A 26,837-nucleotide genomic window follows, 5' to 3' on the forward strand; every position below is an offset into this window, starting at 1 on the left:
CAAAGTTGAGTCTGGAAGGCTTTAATGTCCCTAATCGAAAGATGAGGTTCCTCAAGGTTACATTGAGCTTCATTGGAACAGTGTAGGAGGCCAATGACAAGAGAGATCAGAGTGAGTGGGTCGGAGAATTAAAGTGACAGGCGACTGAAAGCTTGGGGCCACACCTGCGGACTGAACGGAGGTGTTCCGCAAAGCAATCGCTTAGGTACTTTACAGCCTTCTGGACTTAACATTGTACTTATGGGACTTGTACAGCTGCCTCCCACTAAAGCAACGTTATATAGAGCTGTGATCAGAGGCAAGAGCAAGAGCAGGCTGCCGGGTGTTGATTCAATCACTGAGATTTAGACATCAGGCTCTGCTCTCTGGACTCTCCTATCAGCTCAGGGTAGCAACTGTCAGCTTCTGGACTGGACATTCTGGTTTTTGTGAGCACTTCTTGGAATTGTCTAAAATGTAAATCAGACACCAGTAGGGTCACCTCTTAATGTGATATCCTGATATATCCTGGTGGCTCTTCCTGTGATATCCTGATATGCCCCTGGTGTCACTTGGGCTCTTGAATGAGGGGGTTATCTCTGAAATGGGGGGTTCTACGGTTTCCTCTCTTCCTCACCCTCAACTTGCTTTCTTCCCTGCCTTTGGTGTCCCCGCCCTCGGTGTCCCCTCTTCGTCTGCTCACTGGAGGCCTCCTGGTTCATGGAACTTGTCCCACAACAGCTGCTGCCGTGAAACCATGAGAAAAATGACCAACTACAGGGGTCGAAGATTTATACGGTGAATGCAGTAACATTTGTACAAGTCATGTGATACAATGTCACATGATCATTCATCACATGGTCAAATGTCATGTGGTGAGAATGTCACGTGATCAAAACTCCAAGAATGACTCCAACTAGATTTGGCAAATTTACCACTGAACCAAGGTGACAGCTCCTTTATGGAGCCAGCACAGGGTTTGTATGGGGAAAAGGACAGAGGAATAAAATTCTCTGTATGGCTCTTTCTGGGAGATGCCACAGTCACAATGGGCCGAATGGTCTCCTTCGGTGCTGTAATCGTGTCTGATTCTAATTCAAAGCTCTTGCAGTTCTGCTAGAGGCCTACAGGTGGTGGTGGTGAGCTACAGGAACAATGTGCTCAGCAGTGCCCCCAGGAGGCCTACACTGGAACTGCAGCACCTTCACTCGCTGCATTGTAAGTTTTTGTAAAATTATGAAATTGGTTCACTATTACCGCTGTAGAAGAGAGCTTATATATAGGATTTGATAATATTTAAAATGTAATGGTTTTCTTAAAACTACTATGATATAAAATAATGCATGTTAGAAGCATAAAACCTTTGTTGCAATATGTATAACCTTACTTAAAAAGACGCAAGGCTGAGAAGCAAAGCATGATGGTAAAATTAAGCCAACATTATGTTAAATGTGAGAATAGAGCTAAAGTAGATAGAAGTTCTGTTATGTTAAAAACAAGAAGCCAGTGAAGAACAAAACTTTAATTAAGTTCCAAAGTAAGATAGAGGGTTTTCAATACCTAATATTCCTTATCGCTGAAGTTTCAGACCAGTCTAGATAATGGGCTATGGGAAAGGCAAAATATCTCTGTTGTAATTTGTGGGAAGTTTGTTTGTGTAAAAGTTCTCAGAGAAAAGCTCATTCAGAAAAAGGGAGGGAACCATAGACCGTACTATTGAAGGTCAGATATTAGCAACAAGAGTGATGAGATAGCCAAAGCAGCTGCAAGTTGCCAAGTACTTTGAGGGGTGAAAAGGGTATAAATGAACAGTTATTGAACATTGGAGACAGCGCGAAACCAGAGGAAGAGAAACTTCAGTCAACAGAACACAGCAAGACTGAGAAAAGAGACCGTGCGACAGTCACCCGATGGGCTATCTACTGGTGTTCCAGGGAATGGATTGTGACTATCATCTTCTTAGGTATTACTTTGTACTGGATGTAAAGAGCTTAATAAATCTGTTATACTTATACAGAATATACCTGTACCAGGAGTGGTCTGTTATAGTCATGGACAATTTAAATATACATTTCGGATCTTGTAAATATGCAAATCTTACAATTGGCGACCACGAAGGGACGTTGACTATTAACTAAAACCAGGATTTATTGGGGATAAGGAAGCAGACAGGGTTATCGTCTGGCCAACGGTGAATTCAGGTGGAGTGTTAGGGTATCTAACAGATAGTGTCTCTTTAAGTACACCAAGATGCCAAGAGGGGATCTTTGGAAATAATATAGAGCAAAGTTAGAGAAGAAGTGTGATGACACACAGGTACAGACTCTAGTGATAGAGTGTCTAACGAAGTACCTGAGAGTACCTTTTGAGGATGCGGTCGGATTTATTGAAAAGCAGGTGAAGGCTACAAAATGGAAGCCAGATAAAGCAATGAGTTTGATTGCTTATGCAGTGTGCGGAGCGAGATGATGATGATGTTATCCTCACGCAGGCTGTTAAAATGTTTGAATAGAGTCAGATTAAAATTCTCCAATGTCAGGTTGCCGCATCTACCATGATCATGCAGCAACAAAATGTTAATACAGTTCAGGCAGGATCCGCCATACAGTATCTTGAGGAAGCCAGGTGTCAGATAGGCACCCTAACAAAAGATCTAATTTGCAGGCTAACCAATCTGAAAACTCAGCAACGAAAGGGGAAAAAATTGATTTGGAAAGCCAGGGAAAGCTGCTGAGATGCCAATTTAAAAAAAGAAAAAAAAGAGAGAGAAACTTTTTACTGACATGGAAGTTATTAACGTCCGTGTTGAGAGAAATAAAACACAAGATTGCTGAATGAAAGGAACCTTTAAAAATGCTGGAATTTCAATTTGTGTGAAAGTGTGTGTTAAAGTGTGAAAGTTTTCCTGACTATGAATGTTTAAGAAGTTACAGTATTCCTTTTCCCTGAAAGTCTGTCTTTAAAACAAAGAGTGTCTGTTATGTGTGTTTTAGCTCCACCCACTTCTGTGTTAAAAAAAAGTGTTTAACCCTCCTGTCTTGTCTTGGATTTTTGAAGTTTTAAGAATGTGCGAATAAGATTGTGCACCCAGAATGAAAAAAAACTTTGAACTACAATTTAAGTTAAGCTGGTGTGGAAAAACTGAGAAAAACGAAAAGTTTCTTTAACAAAAAATTAAACTCCAGTCTAAGATTTAACCTTGGAGTTGTGGTTGCTATGATGAAATTTTCCAAAGCAGTTTGATTTGATTTGTTTAAATGTGAAAAATGAATTTTTCTCCAGTTGTATTCAATGTTTTTATAGTTATTTGGAAAGGCATCTGAAGAAAAGACAATAAGAAATATTATGTAATTTACTGTTTTCTGCAAGCATGTGTTATTGTGTTTTGTTTTATCTGTTTGGTTTGTGTTTAGTTAATAAAATATTGATCTGAATTAGATTGGAATTATTAAAAGGTAACTAACCTATTAAATTGTGAAAACACAACTGTCTTTTTTGATCGTTTAAAATTTTTTTTACATGAAGTGACGCACTTGCATGCACCTGACAATGTTTTGCTCCGCCTTCTTAAAAACCTGCAAAGAAGTTAACCCTTTCCACTGACAGCTATTTAAGTTCACCAAGCAACAACTTTAGTATTACTGAATGAAATTTAAAGATATTGGACATTATTAAATTTAAGTTTCTTAATTTTAAGTTAATATTTCCCCACAGTGACAGAAGGAAAATTATGATTTGATAAATAAACCCCTTGGGCTCTTAAGCAGAGGCACAGTGGATTCCCTTCTTTCTTTTGTTATATGGAAGTTACTTTGTAAACTAATTGCAGCTTTTCTGTCTCTAATGTTAAAATGCTGTGTAAACCACCTAGCCTGGGAATCACTTGTTTCTGAATGATAAGATAACTTGATAGAAATGAAATTTAACATTGACAAAACCTATCAGTTCAACAGTACTGCTGTTTGGATTTTGTGATAATTTTGAAATGACAACATGGACTCAAGTACTATATATTGGGTTACTTTTGGGAAAATAAAAGATCCTCTAAAATAATGATAAATAAAAAGTGTTAATAACTTGGACCAAGTGAGAATGTTTGATCTATGTTTTCAATCTTAAATATTGTATTGGACAGTAAAGTTCCTCCAGGGCTCATGAATGTGATGTGAATGGTAATTAATGGGATGTGTAAAATGGAGAGAGGAAGTGATTGAGGACGTTAGATAGAAACAGGAGAATTAAACCATCAAATGGGAATTTTCCAAACTTTCTAGTGAAAGTCACGAAAGTGTAATTATGAATAGTAAATTGATAGCTTTCTGTTGGAGATTCTTGTGTCCCTGCCTATAATGAACCTTTTAAGAAAACTGAATTTGATAGTCTGACCACTACCCAAGACATCGGGACCATGCAGAGGAAGATGAGCAAAGATCTCCAGACGACTACAATCTTTTGATAAGAAACCTGAAAGCCAGAGAATGGCTTGTATCGGATGGCGCGTGTGGCATGATATTCAGATACCGATATGAGTGTGCAAATGTGATTTGTTATGTGTGAAGCAATTACCATCTGGAAATGCGTGGTGAATCTGCACTGAAGAACGGGTCTCAGACATGCTCAGTTACTTCACAACAGCAAGACATGAAATGGTTAATGTGGCTCAGGAGAGCGAGACAACTTTTAAAGCATTGACACATACTCCATCGAGAAACTATCTAATTAATGAAACTATCAGAATAGAGTTAAACACATTGGTACCTGTTAGAGGGATTGAAATTGAAGTTTAAGTGGAGAGTTACATGGAATTTGGATTGGGACAATTGAAGCTAAGGAAAAATCATGTTTAGCAAGAATTATCCACAAGATGGATAGGAGTAAAAGAGATCTGGAGAATCTTTTAAGTCCATGATTTGTTGATTAGATGTTAAACTGTAATGTCGCATGAAATGATTGTAAGACTGAATTAGAATAACTGTAATAATTGTGTTTTGTAGATAACAGAGCGTGGGAAAAGCCAGTACGAATCCAGTATGAGGTGATTTTGGTGGTGTCACTACTACCGCAATTACCATGCTTTACGGGTCTAACAGGACCTGTCCCATCAACCAACACGTTTTACTCAGTATCAAAACCTATGCTCAAGTGAAACTGACAGTAAATGAGATACTTAAGTATGAGCTGCACAATTATGTGGCACAATTCGGATACTAGATTCCCCTGTTGTCTGAGGGCTTCAGTGAGCTCGTGATGCGACTGAACTCCTCCCTAACGCATTTTTATGTTTTGGAGCAAGACAACTCGAGTGAAGAACAAAACATTAGTTAAGTCTCAAAGTAAGATAGAGGGTTTACTTATACACAATATACCTGTACCAGGAGTGGTCTGTTATAGTCACGGACAATTTAAATATACATTTCGGATATTGTAAATATTGCAAATCTTACACCGCTATAAGTGAGTGAGCTCACCACACAATAACCTGCATTTATATACCACCTTTAACATAGTAAAAATGTCCCAGGAGCTTCACAGGAGCATTATTGTTCTGAGAATCCTCAATCTGTGTCGCTGATGATCCTCAATCTGCTCTCCTTTACTGTGACATTGGCAGCATCCCTTTTAGATACAAAGTACTCATTTAGTAGCTCAGACATGCCCTCTGTCTCCACAAGATCTACTTTTTGGTCCCTAATTGGTCCCACCTTTCCTTTGACTGCACTTTTGCTGTTGATATATTTATAAAACAGTTGGGTTCCCTTTTATGTTGCCTGCTAATCTATTCTCATACACTCTATTTGCCCCTCTTACTTCCTTTTTAGGTTCTCCTCTGTACTTTTTGTATTCATCTTGGTTCTCTACTGAATTAGGAACATGACATTTATCATAAACCACCTTTTTATGTTTCATTTTAATCTCTATGGGGGAAAATTGGGTTGCTTTGCACCTCATGTTAGCACCCCCGGGGACCGCTAACGGGGCACAAAGCCCCGAGCGTCCGGGAGCGGTGCCGCTAACGCCACGCGTGAAATTCAGCGTGACGTTAGTGGCGGCAGGAGCCGGTAGCGCCTCGCGGTGCTACGCCTCTGGTGATGATGTCATCGCCGTGCGCAGCATCCCGGCCGCAATTCGGTTGTGCCCCCTGACCTATCGCTGGACCATATGTCCAACAGGGTCAGGGTGGTGTTTTTGCAGCCGCGCCGGTGCTATTTAAAGGGGCAGGAGTCGGGCGGCCATCTCTTTTTGGCCCTCTGCCAGCACCTGCCCCCTTCCCTTTTTTTATTCAGGGTGCCGGCCATGATCGTTCAGCCCGACACTGCTCTTGAGTGCCGGGCTGCTTTCCCCGCACCCTACTCCGCGGTGGTCCAGCTGGGCCCCGTGTGCACGCAGCATGACGCCCCTCCCCTTTAATCAGGGGAGGGAGGCCTGAAATACCACGGTGCGACATGCCGATGCGTGTGGCGCTGTTGTACGTTGCGCCACGATATTCACTTGTAGCATCCCAGGATGGAGGGGGAGCACTTCCAGTAGCGCCCCGACTCCTGCTTGGGGCTATACCACTGAATTTATAGCGCAGGGGCGCTAACATTTTCGGGGCCACTGTATTTTTCCCCCTATATCTTTAGTCATCCAGGGAACTCTAGTTTTGGATGCCCTTCCCTTCCCCTCATAACAATATGTCTGGATTGTACCCAAACTATCTCCACTTTGAAGGCCTGCCATTGCTCATTTACTGTTTTACCTGCCAATGTTTGGTTGCAATCGACCTGGGCCAGATCCCTTTTCAACCCACTGCAATTAGCCCTCCTCCAATTGAGGATTATCAAGGCCACAGATTGAGGATTATCAGGACACAGATTGAAGATTATCAGGGACACACATTGAAGATTATCAAGGGCACAGATTGAGGATTATCAGGGGCACAGATTGAGGATTATCAGGACACAGATTGAGGATTATCAGGGACACAGATTGAGGATTATCGGGGGCACAGATTGAAGATTATCAAGGGCACAGATTGAGGATTATCAGGGGCACAGATTGAGGATTATCAGGACACAGATTGAGGATTATCGGGGACACAGATTGAGGATTATCGGGGGCACAGATTGAGGATTATCAGGGGCACAGATTGAGGATTATCAGAACACAGATTGAGGATTATCGGGGCCACAGATTGAGGATTATCAGGACACAGATTGAGGATTATCAGGGCCACAGATTGAGGATTATCAGGACACAGATTGAGGATTATCAGGGCCACAGATTGAGGATTATCAGGACACAGATTGAGGATTATCAGGGGCACAGATTGAGGATTATCAGGGACACAGATTGAGGATTATCAGGGCCACAGATTGAGGATTATCAGGGGCACAGATTGAGGATTATCAGGGACACAGAATGAGGATTATCAGGGCCACAGATTGAGTATTATCAGGACACAGATTGAGGATTATCAGGGCCACAGATTGAGGATTATCAGGGACACAGATTGAGGATTATCAGGACACAGATTGAGGATTATCAGGGGCACAGATTGAGGATTATCAGGGACACAGATTGAGGATTATCAGGGCCACAGATTGAGGATTATCAGGACACAGATTGAGGATTATCAGGGCCACAGATTGAGGATTATCAGGGGCACAGATTGAGGATTATCAGGGACACAGAATGAGGATTATCAGGGCCACAGATTGAGGATTATCAGGACACAGATTGAGGATTATCAGGGCCACAGATTGAGGATTATCAGGGACACAGATTGAGGATTATCAGGAGCACAGATTGAGGATTATCAGGGGCACAGATTGAGGATTATCAGGGACACAGATTGAGGATTATCAGGAGCACAGATTGAGGATTATCAGGGGCACAGATTGAGGATTATCAGGGACACAGATTGAGGATTATCAGGGACACAGATTGAGGATTATCAGGGGCACAGATTGAGGATTATCAGGGACACAGATTGAGGATTATCAGGGTCACAGATTGAGGATTATCAGGGACACAGATTGAGGATTATCAGGGACACAGATTGAGGATTATCAGGGACACAGATTGAGGATTATCAGGGACACAGATTGATGATTATCAGGACACAGATTGAGGATTATCAGGGACACAGATTGAGGATTAACAGGGACACAGATTAAGGATTATCAGGGACACAGATTGAGGATTATCAGGGGCACATGTAGTGTATGTGCCTTTAAGTCAGAACTACTTTTACAGCTCCTGTGTACTGTAGTACCGGCAGTGACCACACCGGTATATAAGCTTTGCGCATGCCTCTATACCCCCAGTCCAGAGACTACCCTCCTCCAGTAAAGACCTGTTATTTGTTAATGTACAGCATCCGTGTGATTATTTAATAAGAGCATATCCACTGAACCACGGATCCAACAGTGGCGACGAGTGTCGATTCGAATCTACCTGCAACAAAAAAAAAGTCGAGGCCAGGAACACGGGCGTCGACCACGAGCAACCGCCCAGCAGTCAGGCAGAGATCCAACTTCGCAGGGGAGGCTGTGGAGAGCCGGGATTGGTTCCCCAGCCCCAACGAGCAGTAAGAGACCGACAACAGGTCCAGCGCAGGCCCTTCCCGAGCAGCGGCGGCTGGAGCCGACCGACGGCGGAGAGAGAGCCGAGCAGCGTTGACGGGGTAAGACAGAGGGTGAAGAGCACAGGGCGCAGCCGGGGATTGAACACCGAGCGGCGTCGAGGAAAATAAAACAAACCGGAGAGAGAGAGGGTAAGAAACAGCCGGGTTCTAGACTGAGTGGCATCGAAAAATATAAAAAGAAGAACGCGCAGAGCACAGCCAGTGCTCACGGGCTGAACAGAGTCCGCGGGGCGAAGAAAGGGGAGATGCCATTGAGCCGCGGAGAAGAAGGAAGAGCGTGGGAAGCGCCATTGAGCCGCGGAGAAGAAGGGAGAGCGCGGGAGACGCGATTGAGCCGCGGAGAAGGAAGAGCGCGGGAGACGCCATTTTTAGAAGCCGCAGCGGAGAAGAAGGGCGAGCGCGGGAAGGAAGGAAAGCGTGGGAGATGCCATTTTGTGCTAGCGGAGAAGAAGGGGAAGCGCGGGAGGCGCCATTTGTGATAGTTAACGCACACCCAAGGATGCCGAAGAGTGGCAGTATCTCTACATTCGACAATGAAGTCGAAGATTGGGCGACATATGTGGAACGTATTGAGGTGTACTGCAGGGCGAATGAAGTGCCAGATGCTAATAAAGCACTGGTTCTGCTAAATTCCATGGGTGCAAAAACTTATGGGTTACTGCGAAATCTAATAACCCCAGAGAAGCCGGTAAACAAGAATTTTGAAAGCATAGTAGAAATCCTACAGGACCACTTAAACCCCACACCGCTGCTGATAGCAGAACGATTTAAGTTCCATAAAAGGAACCAATACAAAGACGAAAGCAATGCTGAGTACCTAACGGAACTGCGCAAGCTATCGAAACACTGCCAGTTTGGAGCGGGACTAGCAGACACGTTAAGGGACAAGTTTGTGTGTGGGCTACAAAGTGAAGGAACCCAGAAACAGCTTCTATCAGAAAAGGACCTTACGCTGGACAAAGCTTTCAGTATGGCAGTATCACACGAAGCAGCCGCAAGGGGCGCTGCAGAGATACAACGGAGACCGCAAGAATATGGCACCAATGAAATGTCCTATGGAACAGGGAAGTGCTATCGCTGCGGCAGAACAACACATGACCAGAAAGATTGTTGGTTCAAGGACCAAGTGTGCAGACAGTGTGGGAAAGCAGGACACATAGCAAGAGTCTGCAGGTCTGGGAAGAAAACCAACAGTAAGAAATCTCCACAGGAGAAGTACAAAAAGGTACACCAGGTGATGGACAGTGGTTCAGACGAACAGAAAAGTGGCACAGACTCCGGAAGCAAGGAGCTGGGTTGTCTGAAACTACATAAGGTAACCGGAATGGAGGATCACCAGACTATCTGGGTTACACTCAAGATAGACGGAGTCCAAGTGGAAATGGAATTGGACACAGGGTCAGCTCTAACAGTCATAAATCAAAGAGACTACAAGCGGCTATTTTCACACATACCCTTGAAAGCTACAGAGATTGTCTTGAAGATGTATACGGGGCAAAAAGTATACCCCAAAGGAAAAATAAGGGTGAAAGTGACATATAAAGGCCAGGAAATACCTAAAATGGATATATATGTATCGCCAAATGGAGGACCACCACTGCTAGGACGTGAATGGATCCGGAAGATACAATTAGATTGGCATTCCATACAGGCACTGAAGGTTGAGGCCAAAAAGGATGACGACGTCACACCTGAACGGCTGTCAAAAATGCTAACTGACGCAAAAGAAGTGTTCCAGGAGGGACTAGGAACACTAAAAGGAATAACAGCAACGATTAAAATAGAGGAAAATGCAAGCCCAAAGTTTCTGAAGGCCAGACCAGTGCCTTATGCGATCAGACCAGCTGTTGAAGCAGAGCTGGAAGGGTTGGAATGTTCAGGAGTACTGTCCAAAGTGGACTGGAGCGAGTGGGCTACACCCATCGTTCCTGTAATGAAGAGGTCGTTGAGTAATACGCCTGGGGAACCAAAGAAGGTCCGCATCTGTGGGGATTTTAAGGTGACAGTGAACCCAGTCCTTCACACGGTGCAATATCCGCTTCCACGAATTGAGGATATTTTCGCCTCACTATCTGGAGGTAAACGCTTCATCCTTGTAACAGGTGAAGATGACAGTGAACACCTTAACAACCTAGAACAGGTGCTCACTAGACTACGGGAACATGGGCTGCGAGCCAACCGCCCCAAGTGCGAATTTTTTAAGAAACAGATATCGTATTGTGGCCATGTGATTGATGAAGAGGGGTTACATAAGTCCCCTGACAAAATTGAAGCGGTTGTTAAGGCCCTAGCGCCTGAAAATGTGTCGCAACTGAGGTCATTCCTCGGATTGGTGAATTACTATCATACGTTTTTGCCGAATTTGTCGACAATTCTGCACCCACTGAATGCCCTGCTACGAACGGGGGTAGCATGGAAATGGAGTGACGATTGAAAGCGTGCTTTTCAGAAGAGTAAGGAGTTAATCACTTCAAGGGAAGTATTGGCTCACTACAACCCAGCACTGCCAATCAGGCTGGCGTGTGATGCGTCTCCCTACGGCATTGGGGCGGTACTGTCACATAAATTCCTTGATGGTTTAGAGAGGCCGATAGCTTTTGCGTCACGCTCGTTAACTTCTGCCGAGCGTAACTACGCCCAGATTGACAGAGAGGCCCTCAGCCTAGTGTGGGGGGTGAAGAAGTTCAATCACTACCTGCACGGTCAAAAATTTACTCTACTAACCGATCATCAACCTCTTGTCTCCATTTTCAACCCTCAGAAGGGCGTACCGATAATGACAGCACAACGGCTGCAGAGATGGTCCCTTTTCCTAGGGGCACGCCAATATGACAGCGAGTACAAAGGAACTAAACAGCATGGAAATGCTGATGGATTGTCACGTCTACCGTTGCCGATGGTGGAAGAAGAACTTGCAGTGGATCCAATGGAGTTATTCCACTCGACCATAGTCGAATGTCTCCCTGTGACGAATGCAAACATAGAAAAGGAAACACGGAATGACCCGACACTATCACGGGTCTATGATTTAACGGTGAAGGGATGGCCAGCACATGGCGAACCACTGCTGCCAGCATTCTCGCCGAGAAGAGAACAGCTGTCAGTGTGCAGAGGAATCTTGATGTGTGGATCCAGAGTAGTAATTCCACCTAAGTTGACGGATAGAGCGCTCAATGAGCTTCATGAGGGTCAGCTGGGTGGGGTAAAAATGAAGAGCTTATCCAGAGCGTTTGTGTGGTGGCCGGGAATCGATAGAGAAATCGAAGAGATGACCAAGAGCTGTGCAGGATGCCAGAAGGTCCAAAACGCCCCACCACAAGCTCCTCTGCATCCATGGGAGTGGCCCTCATCTCCATGGCAAAGGGTGCACATTGATTTTGCTGGTCCCTTCATGGACTCGATGTTTATAAGTGCGGTGGATGCACATTCAAAGTGGCCAGAGGTAATAAAAATGTCCTCAACCACCACGGAAAAAACTATCACAGTTTTACGAACCATATTCGCCAGGAATGGGCTGCCTGAACAGATTTGCTCTGACAATGGACCACAGTTTGTGTCTGAAGAGTTCTGGAGGTTCTTAAAGAACAATGGCGTTAAGCATTACACATCTGCCCCATATCATCCAGCCACTAATGGATTGGCCGAGAGGTTTGTCCAAACATTCAAGAAGGCTATCAAGGCAATGTGTAATGAAGATATACCCCTACAACACAAGGTGGACAACTTCTTGTTTGCCTACCGGAATGCGACACATGCGGTTACCAACCAAACTCCAGCCATGATGTTCTTCAATCGAAGACTATGATGCCGCTTGGATTTGGTTACGCCAAACGTCCGAAGAGATGTGGAGAACAGGCAGTTTCAGAATATGAATGAAAGGCCGACCAGGAGTTTTAAGATAGGTCAACCAGTTTTGGCCCGGGACTACCGCACTGAGAAATGGCAGCCAGGAACGATTTGTACACGACAAGGACCTCTCATGTATACCGTGGACGTTGGGGAGAGCATTGTAAGACGCCATGCTGACCAGATTCTAGAGTCAATGGAAAACGTCAACTCCACACCACGATCTGATACACCTGGTAATGAAATCGACGTTCCAATGGCAGCTACCGCAGAACCGGTAATATTGGAAGCAGATGAACCAAACAACGACATTGATCCCGACTCAACATTGCCAGAAGAATCTGATACCCCAAAGAGGCGTTATCCAGACAGAATCAGGAAGCCTCCTCAAAGACTGAACTTATAATTGCTTAAACTTAACCAATGTATCTAGCAACAGTAATTGTGATTGTAATTAGTTATCATTTAGTTGTTAAATGAATGTTATGTACTGTTTATCTAAAAGGGGAGGAATTGTTGTGTATGTACCTTTAAGAGAATAACTGGTCTCAGACTGCAGTACCGGCAGTCACCACCCCTGTATAAAAGGCGCTAGTGAGCCTCTGTGTTTTTAGTTTCACTATTGACTTCCACCAGTAAAGACTTATTTTGTTCACTCCTGTTGTCCGTGTCTCAATTACCCTTTGAGAAGAAATATTTTCTGATATATTTTTGAAATTTACTTTTCACTAATTTAATAACCCCTAATCCTACCATTTTACGTTGAAATAATATTCTGAGTTTGCCTTATCAATACCATAAAATATTCTCTGGACCTAACTGGCACCAAGCCCATTCCCCCATCACCTCTGTTGTCACTAACCGATTTTGGCTCCCGGTCCAGCAATGCCTCGATTTTAAAATTCTCATCCTTGTGTTTAAATCCCTCAATGGCCTCGTCCCTCCCTATCTCTGTAACCTCCTCCAGCCCTACAACCCTCCGAGACCTCTGCGCTCCTCCAATTCTGGCCACTTGTGGATCCCCTATTGTCTTCGCCCCACCATTGGCAGCCAGGCCTTCAGCTGCCTAGGCCCTAAGGTCTGGAATTCCCTTCTCGAAACCTCTCCACATCTCGACCTCTCCTCTTAAAGATGCTCCTTAAAACCTACTTCTTTGACCAAGCTTTTGGTCACCTGACCTTAAATCACCTCATGTGGCTCTGTGTCAGATTTTGTTTGATAATCGCTCATGTGACGGGCCTTGGGTCATTTTACTGCGTTAAAGTCGCTATATAAATGCCAGTTGTTGTTGTATTGTAACCCCATGTAGCACCTAGTCCCTGGGTGGGGTGGGTGGGTTTAAAGGATAGGACTGTAACATTAGGTAGTACCCAGTCCCTGTCAGAGATATTCAGACTGACCTCGGCCTGGATTTAATCCCGGAGGCTATAGAACACTTTCTCACAATGTCCTCCAGTCACCATGTTCCGGCTGGAGAGTGGAGGCCTGCAGTGGCTTGCAATGAAAAGTCAGTGACGACAGAAGCCGGTGTCTGTGTATTGTGGGTGAGGTATGAACTAATTTCCATAATCTGAAGGAAATGATTCCCCTCACTTTTCCCTCTGTATCCATAGAACCATAGAATTTTCCATAGAATTTTCCAGCCCAGAAACAGGACACTCACTGAGCAATCTGTGCCAGGGTCGACTCCAAATTTAACCCTCTAAGCCCCGGTATCGTTCTAGTGAATCTGCGCTACATCCCCTCCAAGGTCAATATATCCTCCTGAGGTGCGGTGCCCAGAACGGAACGCAGTGCTCCAGGTGGGGTCTGACCAAGGCTCGGTACAACTGAAGCATCACTTCCACTCCTTTGTAAACCAGCTCCCCTGAGATAAGGGCCAACATTCCATTGGCCTTTTTGATGCTTTTTCTACCTGTCGCTTTTAATGATTTGTGTACTTGAACTACCATTCTGGGCCTACACATGACTTCAGGCCCACACTAGCTGGTTGACTCCAGCAACCCATTCAGTTGGTAAACAATCCCCAACAATGACCAATGAACGTGTCCAAGCCCAAGTAAAATTAAATAATAATATGGTTCTGGGGCAATGACACAGGAAATGTTGTGCAGCCATTTTGAAGGACACAAGAAAGAATAATTAAAACTGATATTTTTATTGGCTTGTTTTGTTATAAATATTTTAAGTATAAATGTTGAAATGCCATAAAGTAAAAGAAAGAACTTGTATTTCTAAAGCCCCTTTTACGACCTCAGGATGTCCCAAATCGCATCACAGGCAATGAGGCAGTTTGTGAAGTATAGTCACTGTTGTAATGCAGGAAACGCAGCCGCCAATTTGTGCACAGCCAGGTCCCACACACAACAATATGATAATGACCACATCATCTCCTTTAGTGAGGTTGGTTGAGGGATAAATATTGGCCAGTTCACCAGGAGAACTCCGCTGCATTTCTTCTAAATAGAGCTGAGAGGACAAACAGGGCCTTGTTTAACATCTCAACCGAAAGATACACCTCTAACAGTGCAGCATTCCCTCAGTACTGCACTGGAGTGTTATCTTGGATTTTATGCTCTTGTCTCTGGAGTGGGACTTGCACCTTCTGACTCAGGGGCGAGAGTGCTACCAACTGAACCATGGCTGACACTGTGGGAGATTGGTGGTTATCCTGGAGGGATGCTGTAGATGGCCATTTTCACTGTTTCTCCCAGGTTACAGTGGGAAAATCGCCACGGAAATTCCATCCCTTAGTCTAAGATTTCAAACAAGCAGCGAGCATGCAAATAATCTGGCAGTGATAATAATCTGCCTCAATTTTAAAATTTTCATCCTTGTTTTCAAATCCCTCCTTGTCCTCGCCCCTCTCTATCTCTGTAACCTCCTCCAGCCCTACAATGTGCCCATAATTTTAAATTTGGGTGCACGGTCCCTTTAACGGGCCGCGTGGCCCATTCAAAGTTTTGCACATGCATGAATTTTCACGTTGGCAAAGCCGGTCACCAGCAGGAGGGAACGTTGCCTACAGCCCTCGAGATCTCTGCGCCCCTCCGATTCTGCCCTCTTGCGCATCCCTGATTTTAATCACTCCACCATTGGCAGCCGTGCCTTCAGCTGCCTCGGCCCTAAGCTCTGGAATTCTCTCCCTAAACCTCCCTGCCTCTACCTCTCTCCTCCTTTAGGACCCTCCTTAAAATCTACCTCTTTGACCAAGCTTTTGGTAATCAGACCTAATATCTCCTTCTGTGCATTATGTGTTCGGTGTGAAATTTTGTTTGATAATATTCCCGTGAAGCACCTTGGGACATTTTACTGCATTAAAGGCGCTATATAAATGCAAGTTACTGTTGTTGTGGAATCAGACAGCACGGCCGAGATTCTCTTCTTTGGGACAGAGTCCCAGTGGGATGAGATTTGCACTGTCCCTCCCAACTCACCCCAACCCAAACACATCCTCCGCAACCAGGGATCATTTCAGATGCTCCCGCCCATACTAGGGTTGCTGCAGAGCCAGAAGAGGCAGCAAGGGACCTCAAAGGGGCAGAAATCTGATCAAGTCTCCCACAGAAGGCCTTGGCTAAGACTGGGGCCTTCAGCAGGTGTGTCCTGGGAGGAGAGACCACGACAAGGCTCTTCATCCACTGGGATGATCTCTGGGCCTTCCCCACAGCTCCCACATGGAGGCCCTGAGGAAGCAGGTCTGAGGGGGGCAGAGGGTAGGAAAATCCTGCGGGCACCCAGGCCCTGTGTTCCCTCCCCTCCCTCCCACGGCCATTCGTGTGTGCTGGGTGGGGCAGAAGCAATCCCAGCAAGGGCGGGGGTCGGACAATCCCGGTGATGGCGCTGAGTCGATGGCAGAGATTCTACCACAATCCCACCTGACTGTAACTCGAAGAACTCAATCTCAATGCTTGGATTAACGTTTAAAGGCTCACAGTAATTCTCCTTCCTTCACAATCATCTTTCCTCTGAGATTCTCCAGTGGTCTCTTCTCATGATGTTGTCTAATTCCCAACCGCCAACTGCCAACATCTAACTGCTGCCCACAGTTTCCTGACTGACCGATTCTGGGTGGGAGATAACCAAGCCGATAGAGTGGCCCCACCTACTGTTTTACTTTTGGGTAAGAGATCTGTAATCCACACTAGGGCAGTGATGATACACACGGCCCCATTCTTGCCAGTGAGCCAAGGCTTCAACATGTTTCCACTGGCAATGGAGATCCCAATTGGAGAAGAAAGAAAGAAAGACTTGCATTTATATGAGATGAAAAGGGATCTGGCCCAGGTGGATTGGAATCAAAGTTTGCAGGTAAAACAGTAAATTATCAATGGGAGGTCTTCAAAGAGGTGATAATATGGGTACAGACTCGACACATTGCTACGAGGGGGAAAGGAAGGGCATCCAAAGCTAGAGCTCCCTGGAGGACTAAGATATAGGGATTAAAATGAAACAGAAATAGAAAGCTTAAGATAAATATCAGGCTCATAATTACGTGGAGAACTAAGCTGGATACAAAAAGTACAGCGGAGAATTGAAAAAGGGAATATGATGGGCAAAGAGATAGTGTGGGAATAGATTAGTTGGTAACATAAAAGGGAACCCAAAAGTCTTTTCTAAACATATAAATAGTGAAAGGGTAATCAAAGGAAGGGTGGGGCTGATTAGGGACTAAAAAGATCTTCTTCTGAAGGCAGAGGGCATGGCTGAGCTACTAAATAAATACTTTACATCTGTCTTCACTAAAGTAGAGGCTTCTGTCAATGTTACAGTAAAGGGGCCCAGATTGAGGATTATTGGGGCCCAGATTGAGGATTATCGGACACAAGTTGAGGATTATCAGGGGCACAGACTGAGGAATATCAGGGACACAGATTGAGGATTATCAGGTCACAGATTGAGGATTATCGGGGCCACAGATTGAGGATTATCAGGACACAGATTGAGGATTATCAGTGACACAGATTGAGGATTATCAGGGACACAGATTGAGGATTATCAGGGACACAGATTGAGGATTATCAGGACACAGATTGAGGATTATCAGGGACACAAATTGAGGATTATCAGGGACACAGATTGAGGATTATCAGGGACACAGATTGAGGATTATCAGGTCACAGATTGAGGATTATTGGGGCCACAGATTGAGGATTATCAGGACACAGATTGAGGATTATCAGGGACACAGATTGAGGATTATCAGGGACACAGATTGAGGATAATCAGGACACAGTTTGAGGATAATCAGGGCCTCAGATTGAGGATTATCAGGGACACAGATTGAGGATTATCAGGGGCTCAGATTGAGGATTATCAGGGACACAGATTGAGGATTATCAGGGCCACAGATTGAGGATTATCAGGGACACAGATTGAGGATTATCAGGACACAGATTGAGGATTATCAGGACACAGATTGAGGATTATCAGGGACACAGATTGAGGATTATCAGGGGCACAGATTGACGATTATCAGGGACACAGATTGAGGATTATCAGGACACAGATTGAGGATTATCAGGGACACAGATTGAGGATTATCAGGGACACAGATTGAGGATTATCAGGGACACAGATTGAGGATTATCAGGACACAGATTGAGGATTATTGGGGACACAGATTGATGATTATCAGGGACACAGATTGAGGATTATCAGGGACACAGATTAAGGATTATCAGGACACAGATTGAGGATTATCAGGGACACAGATTGAGGATTATTGGGGACACAGATTGAGGATTATCAGGGACACAGATTGAGGATTATCAGGACACAGATTGAGGATTATTGGGGACACAGATTGAGGATTATCAGGGACACAGATTGAGGATTATCAGGGACACAGATTGAGGATTATCAGGACACAGTTTGAGGATAATCAGGGCCTCAGATTGAGGATTATCAGGGACACAGATTGAGGATTATCAGTGACACAGATTGAGGATTATCAGGGACACAGATTGAGGATTATCAGGGACACAGATTGAGGATTATCAGGGACACAGATTGAGGATTATCAGGACACAGATTGACGATTATCAGGACACAGATTGGGGATTATCAGGGACACAGATTGAGGATTATCAGGGGCACAGATTGACGATTATCAGGGACACAGATTGAGGATTATCAGGACACAGATTGAGGATTATCAGGGACACAGATTGAGGATTATCAGGGACACAGATTGAGGATTATCAGGGACACAGATTGAGGATTATCAGGACACAGATTGAGGATTATTGGGGACACAGATTGATGATTATCAGGGACACAGATTGAGGATTATCAGGGACACAGATTAAGGATTATCAGGACACAGATTGAGGATTATCAGGGACACAGATTGAGGGTTATCAGGACACAGATTGAGGATTATCAGGGACACAGATTAAGGATTATCAGGGACACAGATTGAGGATTATCAGGGACACAGATTGAGGATTATCAGGGACACAGATTGAGGATTATCAGGACACAGATTGAGGATTATTGGGGACACAGATTGAGGATTATCGGGGACACAGACTGAGGATTATCAGGGACACAGATTGAGGATTATCAGGACACAGATTGAGGATTATCAGGGCACAGATTGTGGATTATCAGGGACACAGATTGAGGATTATCAGGGACACAGATTGAGGATTATCAGGGACACAGATTGAGGATTATTGGGGACACAGATTGAGGATTATCAGGACACAGATTGAGGATTATCAGGGACACAGATTGAGGATTATCAGTGACACAGATTGAGGATTATCAAGGACACAGATTCAGGATTGTCAGGACATTTTGTCTGATAACGCTCCTGTGAAGCACCTTCAGACGTTTTTATTATGTTAAAGCACTACATAAATGCAAGTTGTTGTTGTGTGGTGAGGTCACTCACTCAGGGAGGTAATGCACCAATTTCACGATGTTACAAAAATTTACAATGCATCAAGTGAGAGCGCTGCAGTTCCAGTGTAGTCCTCCTGGTGGCAGTGCTGAGATCAGTGTTCCTGTAGCTCACCACCACCACCTGTAGGCCTCTAGCGGTACTGCAGCTGCTTTGAATCAGAATCAGACCAGTTTATGGCAGGAAAGGAGACCATTCGGCCCATTGTGCCTGTGGCAGCTCACAGAAAGAGCCAGACAGATAATCCCATTCCACTGTCCTTTGCTCTATTCAACCCATGTGGACTGTGCTGGCTCCGTGAAGGAGCTGTCACCTTGGTTTAGTGGTTGCACTCTTGTCACTGAGTCAGAACGTCATGTGTTCAAGGCCCACTCCAGAGACTCGAACCCGTAATCCAGCCCGACACTTCAGTGCAGCACTGAGGGAGTGTTGGATTATGGCAGGTTCTGTCTTTTGGATGAGACATGAAATTAAGGCCCTCCCAGATGGATATAAAATATCCCAACACACTATTCAAGAAAAACAGAAAAGTTATGACGCAGGCCAGTAAGGCCACAACAAAAGCAAAGCAAGCATTAGGGTTCATTTCTAGAGGGAGAGAAGTGAAAAGTAGAGAAGTTATGCTGAACTTGTATCGAACCTTGGTTAAACCACAGTACTCCAAGTGTTCTGGTCGCCATATTATAAAAAGGATAAAGAGGCTCTTGAGACGGTGCAAACTGATTTTCAAGGATGATACCAGAACTGTGAGATCATACCTATCAGGAAAGGATGAACAGACTGGGTCTCTTTTCTCTTGAAAAGAGAAGGTTGAGGGGTGATTTAATAGAGATCTTTACAATTATGATAGGTTTTCATAGCTTAGACACAGAGAGTGTTTCCACTTGTGGGGAAGAGCAAAACTAGAGGCCATCAATATAAGATAGTCACCAAGACATCAAATAGGGAATTTAGAAGAAACTTCTTTACCCAGAGAGTGGTGATAATGTGGAACTCGTTACCACAGGGAGTAGTTGAGGTGAATAGTATCGATGCATTTAAGGGGAAGCTAGATAAGCATATGAGGGAGCAGGGAATAGAGGGTTATGCTGATAGAGTTAGATCAGGAAGGATGGGAGGAGGCTCGATTGGAGCATAAATGTTGGCATGGACTGGTTGGGCCGAATGGCCTGTTTCTGTGCTGCATATTCTACGTAATGGGAAGGTAGCGTAGTGGTAATGTCACTGGGCTAATAATCCCGAGGCCTGGACTAATACATAGATACATAGAAGATAGGAGCAGGAGTAGGCCATTCGGCCCTTCGTGCCTGCTCCGCCATTCGATGAGATCATGGCTGATCCTTTAATTCAGTATCCCGTCCCCGCCTTCTCTCCGTAACCCTTAACCCCTTTTGCCCGTAGAAATATATCTAATTCCCTCTTAAATATATTTAATGAGCTGGCGTACACTGCCCTCTGTGGCAATGAGTTCCACAGGTTCACCACTCTCTGAGTGAAGAAATTCCCCCTCATCTCTGTCCTAAATGGTTTAGCCCTTATCCTTAAATTATGTCCTCTAGTTCTGTTCTCACCCGCCAAGGGAAACATTCCTTCTGCATCCAGTCTGTCTAGACCTGTCAGAATTTTATACACTTCTATGAGGTCCCCTCTCAATCTTCTAAACTCCAGTGTGTACATCCCTAAACTACATAGTCTCTCCTCATAGGTCATTCCCGCCATTCCTGGTATCAGCCTGGTGAATCGCCGCTGCACCCCCTCCATGGCAAGAACATCCTTCCTCAGATGAGGCGACCAAAACTGTACACAGTACTCGAGGTGTGGTCTCACCAGTGCCCTGTACAGCTGCAGCAAGGTATCCCTGTTCCTGTATTCTAACCCTTTTGCTATGAAGGCCAGCATACCGTTTGCCTTCTTGACCGCCTGTTGCACCTGCATGCTCGCCTTCAGTGACTGGTGTACAAGAACACCCAGGTCTCTCTGTACTTCCCCCTCTCCCAATCTATTGCCATTTAAATAATAATTTGCCCTCCCGTTCCTGCACCCAAGGTGGATAACTTCGCACTTGTCCACATTATAGTGCATCTGCCATTTATCCGCCCAATCGCCCAGTCTGTCCAAATCGCTCTGGAGCTTCCTGGTCTCTCCCTCTGAGCCCACCCCCCCTCCTAGTTTAGTGTCGTCTGCAAATTTGGAAATGCTGCATCCGACTCCCTGATCCAGGTCATTAATGTAAATTGTGAACAACTGGGGGCCCAGGACAGATCCCTGTGGTACCCCACTTGTTACTGCCTGCCATTCAGAAAATGAGCCGTTTATTCCAACTCTCTGTTTTCTATCTGACAGCCAGTTCCCTATCCACGCCAAAACTTTCCCCTTTATCCCATGAGCCTCAATTTTCCATGCTAATCTTTTATGTGGGACCTTATCGAAGGCCTTTTGGAAGTCCAGGTACACCACATCTACTGGCTCTCCCCCATCTATTCTACCAGTTACTCCCTCAAAAAATTCCAATAGATTAGTCAAGCACGATTTACCCTTTGTAAATCCATGTTGACTCTGTCCTATCCTGTCCCCATTTGCTAAGTGCTCCGCTATTTCATCCTTAATGATGGACTCCAGCATTTTGCCCACAACTGATGTAAGGCTTACAGGTCTGTAATTACCTGCTTTTTCCCTACCCCCCTTTTTGAATAGTGGGGTAACGTTAGCTACCCTCCAATCCATCGGCACTGTTCCCGAGACGTGAGTTCAAATCCCACCATGGCAGCTGAGGAATTTAAATTCAGTTAATTAAATAAATCTGGAATAATTATTCATAATGGTAATCATGAAACTATCAGATTGTTGTAAAAACCAATCTGGTTCACTAATGTCCTTTAGTGAAGGAAATCTGCTGGTCTGGCCTAGATGTGACTCTTAATTGCCCTCTGAAATGGCCTAGCAAGCCGTTCAGTGGCTACAAAACCAAACAATAAAAATGAAACCAGATTGACCTCGGCACCGGCTATGGACACGGCAACTGCACACACAGCCCAGTCGACCCTGCAAAGTCCTCCTCACCAACATCTGGGGACTTGTGCCAAAATTGGGAGAGCTGTCCCACAGACTAGTCAAGCAACAGCCTGACAGTCATACTCACAGAATCATACCTCTCCGCAAAGTCCCAAACTCCTCCATCACCGTCCCTGGGTATGTCCAGGGCTGGTGGCACAGTGGTATACAGTCAGGGAGGAGTGGCCCTTGGAGTGCTCAACATTGACTCTGGACCCCATGAGGTCTTCATGGCTTCAGGTCAAGCATGGGCAAGGAAACCTCCTGCTGATTACCACCTACCACCCTCCCTCAGCTGATGAATCCGTACTCCTCCATGTTGAACACAACTTGGAAGAAGCATTGAGATAAGCAAGGGTGCAGAATGTACTTCAATGTCCATCACCAAGAGTGGCTCGGTAGCACCACTACTGGCCGAGTCCTGAAGGATATAGCTGCCTGTCTGTGCCTGCGACAAGTCGTGAGAGAACCAACACGAGGGGAAAAACTTACTTGACCTCTTCCTCACCAATCTACCTGTCACAGATGCATCTGTCCATGACAGTATTAGCAGCAGTGACCACCGCACAGTTATTGTGGAGACGGTCCCATCTTCACACTGAGGACATCCTCCATTGTGTTGTGTGGCACTACCACCGTGCTAAATGGGATAGATTTAGAACAGATCTAGTAGCTCAAAGCTGGGCATCCATGAGGTGTTGTGGGCCATCAGCAGCTGCAGAATTGTATTCCACCACAACCTGTAACCTCATGGCCCACCATATCCCTCACTCTACCTTTACCATCAAGCCAGGTGACCAACCCTGGTTCAATAAGGAGTGCAGAAGCAGCACCAGGAGTACCTAAAAAAAAGATGCCAACCTGGGGAAACTGCAACACAGAACTACATGCAAGCTAAAAAACAGAAGCAGCATGCTATAGACAGGGCTAGGCGATCCCACAATCAATGGATCAGATCAATGCTCTGCAGTCTTGCCACATCCAGTCGTGAATGGTGGTGGACCATTAAACAACTAACGGAAGGAGGAGGCTCCACGAATATCCCCATTCTCAATTATGGTGGAGCCCAGCAACGAGTACAAAAGACAAGGCTGAAGCATTTGCAACCATCTTCAGCCAGAAGTGCCGAGTGGATGATCCGTATCGGCCTCCTCCTGAGGTCCTCACCATCACAGCAGCCAGTCTTCTGCCAATTCAATTCATGCCACGTGATATCAAGAAACGACTGAGCGCACTGGATACAGCAAAGGCTATGGGCCCCAACAACATCCCGGCTGTCGTGCTGAAGACTTGTGCTCCAGAACTAGCCGCGCCTCTAGCCAAGCTTTTCCAGTACAGCTACAGCACTGGAATCTATCCGACAATGTGGAAAACTGCCCAGGTATGTCCTGTCCATAAAAAGCAGGAAAAATCCATTCCGGACAATTACCGCCCCATCAGTCTACTCTGAATCATCAGCAAAGTGATGGAAGGTGTCATCAACAGTGCTATCAAGCGGCACTTACTCACCAATAACCTGCTCACTGATGCCCAGTTTGGGTTCCGCCAAGACCACTCGGCTCCCGACCTCATTACAGCCTTGGTCCAAACATGGACAAAGGAGCTGGATTCCAGAGGTGAGGTGAGAGTGACTGCCCTTGACATCAAGGCAGCATTTGACCGAGTGTGGCACCAAGGAGCCCTAGTAAAACTGAAGTCAATGGGAATCGGGGGGAAAACTCTCCACTGGCTGGAGTCATACCTAGCACAAAGGAAGATGGTTGTGGTGATTGAAAGTCAATCATTACAGGCCCAGGACATCGCTGCAGGGGTTCCTCGGGGCAGTGTCCTAGGCCCAACCATCTTCAGCTGCTTCATCAGCCCAACCATCTTCAGCTGCTTCATCAATGACCTTCCCTCCAACATAAGGTCAGCAATGGGGATGTTTGCTGATGACTGCACAGTGCTTAGTGCCATTCACAACTCCTCAAATAATGAAGCATGCAACAAGACCTGAACAACGTTCAGGTTTGGGCTGATAAGTGGCAGGTAACATTCGCGCCACAGAAGTGCCAGGCAATGACTCTCTCCAACAAGCATAAGTCTAACCACCGCCCCTTGACATTCAATGACATTATCCTCGCCGAATCCCCCTCCATCAACATCCTGGGGGTCACCATTGACCAGAAACATAACTGGACCAGCCACATAAATACTGTGGCAACAAGAGTAGGTCAGAAGCTAGGTATTCTGCGGTGAGTGTCTCACCTCCTGACTCCCCAAAGCCTTTCAACCATCTACAAGGCACAAGTAAGGAGTGTGATGGAATACTCTCTACTTGCCTGGATGAGTGCAGCTCCAACAACACTCAAGAAGCTCGACACCATCCAGGACAAAGCAGCCCACTTGATTGGCACCCCATCCACCACCTTAAACATTCGCTTCCTCCACCACCGGCGTACCATGGCTGCAGTGTGTACCATCTACATGATGCACTGCAGCAACTTGCCAAGGCTTCTTCGGCAGTACCTCCCAAACCCACGACCTCTTCCACCTAGGACAAGCGCAGCAGACGAAAGGGAACAACACCACCTCCAAGTCACACATCATCCTGACATAGAAGTATATTGCAGATCCTTCATCGTCGCTGGGTCAAAATCCTGGAACTCCATCCCTAACAGCACTGTGGGAGTACCTTCACCACACGGACTGCAGCGGTTCAAGAAAGCGGCTCACCGCCATCTTCTCAAGGGCAACTAGGGATGGGCAATAAATGCTGGCCTTGCCAGCGATGCCCACATCCCATAAAAATGAATTAAAATAAAAAATTCTATGTAAAAGTTCTCCCAGTGTCGTGACAAATATTTATCCCTCACTAGAAATCCTCCGGGAGTGCGGCGCTGACCAATCGGTTTTCAGTGCTGAATACCGGTGCGGGTGATGACACCTCAAAGGAGTGCAGTGTAGAGGAAACCCACGGCACCGTGGGGTAAACGACTGCACAGGGGGCACAGCGAAGTGTTGAAATGCATTAGTCACATGGGTTTCACTGGTCAGGGGGATAGACGGGCATTTTGTAAAAAATGAGAATTTAGTGCACTACTAGCATGTTAAGAGAGTGACCTCACCACACAGCAACAACTTGCATTTATATAGCACTTTAATATGTTAAAATGTCCCAAGTGCTTCACAGGAGCGTTACCAGAAAAACTGTCCTAAAATCCTCAATCTGTGCCCCGATAATCCTCAATCTGTGTCCTGATAATCCTCAATCTGTGTCCCTGATAATCCTCAATCTGTGTCCCTGATAATCCTCAATCTGTGTCCCTGATAATCCTCAATCTGTGCCCCTGACGATCCTCAATCTGTGTCCCTGTTGATCCTCAATCTGTGTCCTGATAATCCTCAATCTGTGTCCTGATAATCCTCAATCTGTGTCCCTGATAATCCTCAATCTTTGTCCCTGATAATCCTCAATCTGTGTCCTTGATAATCCTCAATCTGTGTCCCGATAATCCTCAATCTGTGTCCCTGATAATCCTCAATCTGTGTCCTGATAATCCTCAATCTGTGCCCCTGATAATCCTCAATCTGTGTCCCTGATAATCCTCAATCTGTGTCCCTGATATTCCTCAATCTGTGTCCTTGATAATCCTCAATCTGTGTCCCGATAATCCTCAATCTGTGTCCCTGATATTCCTCAATCTGTGTCCCTGATAATCCTCAATCTGTGCCCCTGATAATCCTCAATCTGTGTCCCTGATAATCCTCAATCTGTGTCCCTGATATTCCTCAATCTGTGTCCCTGATATTCCTCAATCTGTGTCCCTGATAATCCTCAATCTGTGTCCCTGATAATCCTCAATCTGTGCCCCTGATAATCCTCAATCTGTGTCCCTGATAATCCTCAATCTGTGTCCCTGATATTCCTCAATCTGTGTCCCTGATATTCCTCAATCTGTGTCCCTGATAATCCTCAATCTGTGTCCCTGATAATCCTCAATCTGTGTCCCTGATATTCCTCAGTCTGTGCCCCTAATAATCCTCAACTTGTCTCCGATAATCCTCAATCTGGGCCTCTTTACTGTAACATTGACAGCAGCCTCTACTTTAGTGAAGACAGATGTAAAGTATTTATTTAGTACCTCAGCCATGCCCTCTGCCTTTAGATGATCATTTTAGTCCCTAATCGGCCCCACCCTTCCTTTGACTACCCTTTCACTATTTATGTGTTTAGAAAAGAATTTTGGGTTCCCTTTTATGTTACCCACTAATCTATTCACACACTCTCTCTTTGCCCCTCTTATTCCCTTTTTCAGTTCTCCCCTGTACTTTTTGTATCCAGCTTGGTTCTCCACTGAATTATGAACCTGGCATTTATCTTAAGCTTTCTATTTCTTTTCTGCCCTCGCAGCGCATTCCTATGCAGAGCTAGACAGATAG

The sequence above is a fragment of the Somniosus microcephalus genome, chromosome 17 (assembly GCF_052327205.1).
Source record: "Somniosus microcephalus isolate GS21.2 chromosome 17, FLI_Smic_1.0, whole genome shotgun sequence".
NCBI lineage: Eukaryota > Metazoa > Chordata > Chondrichthyes > Squaliformes > Somniosidae > Somniosus > Somniosus microcephalus.